Consider the following 2,738-nt stretch of genomic DNA (forward strand, 5'->3'; position numbering starts at 1 on the left):
AAATCTTCCAAAAGTTAGGAAGACAGAGTACCTAAAGTCAAGTGTGGACAATCATGGACTCACTTTGGAGCGGTTGCCCTGCCAGCATGTGTTTAGTCAGTGTTGGGTGGGTATTATTCCTTCTTATTTCCCACATGGCCTGGTACTCCACACCTGCAAGATGCAGGGCCTCTCAAATCGTGTCAGACATACCCACCTACTGTGCTAATGCTGTTACCATGTCCAACGCATTGTGATGTACTTCTTTGTTTTTTTTCCAAACACCTCTAATAAACAGATTTGACAACAAAAAAACAGAGTACCTAAGGTCAAGAGAATTGATGTGTTTGGTTATTACAAATGGGCTAAAGACAAATCAAAGGCAAAACCAGATAAGCAATTTTCAAATGAGAGCCTGGAAGACAGGCAAACCTTCTCTCCTACTTTAATGTTTGGGACTGGTTTTCTCAATATTTCGGTTCTTCCCTTCATTGAAGTTTAGGAATCTTGTAATTTCCAGACCATCAGTGTGTTTCAGAGTCAAGCTGAAGCAGGCACATGAGGAGTGGATAATGGAGAAGAAAGAAAGGAACAAGTATTGAAACCCTGGATACAATAGAATGGAGAGACCTTGGTAGACTTTATACAGTATAAAAAGAGGAAAAGAAAATTACATTAAACATCACATGACATGGAATAATAAAGGTTTGGGAAACCCAGAAAGGAATCATGGAAGAAACAGCATTGATGGAAAAGGGAAAGACACAGGATCTAAAACCTGAACCAGAGAAGATGCAGAGCATCTTTAAAAGACAGCTTCAACCCCTCAGGCATGTGATTTCTATAGTGAAGATGGAGGTGCAAGGAGCGGCAGCTAGGAGCCCAGGAGCGCGAGAGCAGCGGCCCCAGGTGAGCGAAACTCACAGCCCGCAGCGGGCTCCTGAGGCTCAGGAACTGCAGTACCATGCAGTTGGTGCAGTTCTCCAGCACCCAGACAGCCGAGACATCGCGGTGATGGCGCGGTATTACCAGCTCATTTTTTCATACTCACCTGTGTCTATAAACATTCACACTTGAACCGGTAATCCTATTTACTAACGACCTACCTATCAGAATTTTATTTCCTTAGGACTTATACTGTACACTATTAACCTACCAATCATTGTCACTTGGTTTTTAAGTCCTAGACCTGGGGATCAAAAGGAGTTAGCATAATAGGTAGATTGACTTTTACCTTGATAAAATAACCACAGATTTGGGTACGTTTAAATTAGGGCTGGGCGTAGTGCCACTACGCACACCACGCGTAGTGAAAAAAAAAAAAAAAATTGTGGAAAACGGGGGCGCGTCCTGGGGGTCCGTGTGCCCTGGACAGGGGTCCCTCGTGCCTGGGCTGACTCCCTGATCTCCCCGGCCTGGTTGGAGCCCGGGAGCCCTGCAGCCACGGAGCCCCGAAGCCCTGCAGCCCAAGCCCTGCAGTCCCCGAGCCCCGGAGCCCCGGAGCCCTGCAGCCCGAGCCCTGCAGTCCCCGAGCCCTGGAGCCCCGGAGCCCCAGAGCCCTGCAGCCCTGGAGCCCCGGAGCCCTGCAGTCCCGGAGCCCACGAGCCCTGCATGCCCGGAGCCCTGAAAGGGCAGGCTGGAGCCCCGCCGCAGAGGCTCGGAGCCGGCAGATTGGCATCATTTTGGTCCCGGCCATCTGGTCGCCCCTCTCGCCTCGGCCATCTGGTCGCGACCAATGCTTTCCTATAGGGCGACCAGATGGCCGGGCTTCCCTGGAAGTCCCGATGAGGTGCCATTTGCCTCCCGGATCCCAGCGAGGGCTCCATGAGGTCGGGTTCTTTCATGCCTTGGGTCCCCTCTGTCACCTCGCGTGCACAGATTACAAGAAAGGGGGGTAATTTCCCTCCGGATTACTAGGGGCAGGGTACGCCCGGACACCCCTCCAGGGCTGGTGGTTCTCTGCCATTGGGACCAGATAGACTATGCCTGGGCAACACCTCCCTAGGCCACCCGGGGCTTCCTTCCTCCAGGCCAACTGCATGTCAAATTGGCCAGGACGGGCTCCATGGCTCTTGGTCAGTCGTCCCCCGGGCGTCCGGGGCTCCATCCAGGCCGACGGCATGGCAGAGTGCCCAGGACGGGCTCCATGCGTCCCGGGCCTTCGTCCCCCGGGCGTCCGGGGCTCCATCAGGGCCGACGGCATGGCAGAGTGCCCGGGACGGGCTCCATGGTTTTCAGGGTGGTCTCCCCGTGGGTGTCGGGCCGCCCCAGGCCGATGGCATGGAAAAGTGCCCAGGACGGGCTCCATGTGTCCCGGGCCTTCGTCCCCCGGGCGTCCGGGGCTCCATCCGGGCTGACGGCATGGCAGAGTGCCCGAGTCGGGCTCCATGGTTTTCAGGGTGGTCCTCCCCTGGGTGTTGGGGCGCCCCAGGCCGATGGCATGGGAAAGTGCCCAGGATGGGCTCCATGCGTCCTGGGCCTTCGTCCCCCGGGCGTCCGGGGCTCCATCCAGGCTGACGGCATGGCAGAGTGCCCGGGACGGGCTCCATGGTTTTCAGGGTGGTCTCTCCCTGGGTGTCGGGGCGCCCCAGGCCGATGGCATGGAAAAGTGCCCAGGACGGGCTCCATGCGTCCCGGGCCTTCGTCCCCCGGGCGTCCGGGGCTCCATCCGGGCTGACGGCATGGCAGAGTGCCCGAGTCGGGCTCCATGGTTTTCAGGGTGGTCCTCCCCTGGGTGTTGGGGCGCCCCAGGCCAATGG

This window comes from Lissotriton helveticus, chromosome 9 (genome assembly GCF_964261635.1).
Source record: "Lissotriton helveticus chromosome 9, aLisHel1.1, whole genome shotgun sequence".
Taxonomy (NCBI): domain Eukaryota; kingdom Metazoa; phylum Chordata; class Amphibia; order Caudata; family Salamandridae; genus Lissotriton; species Lissotriton helveticus.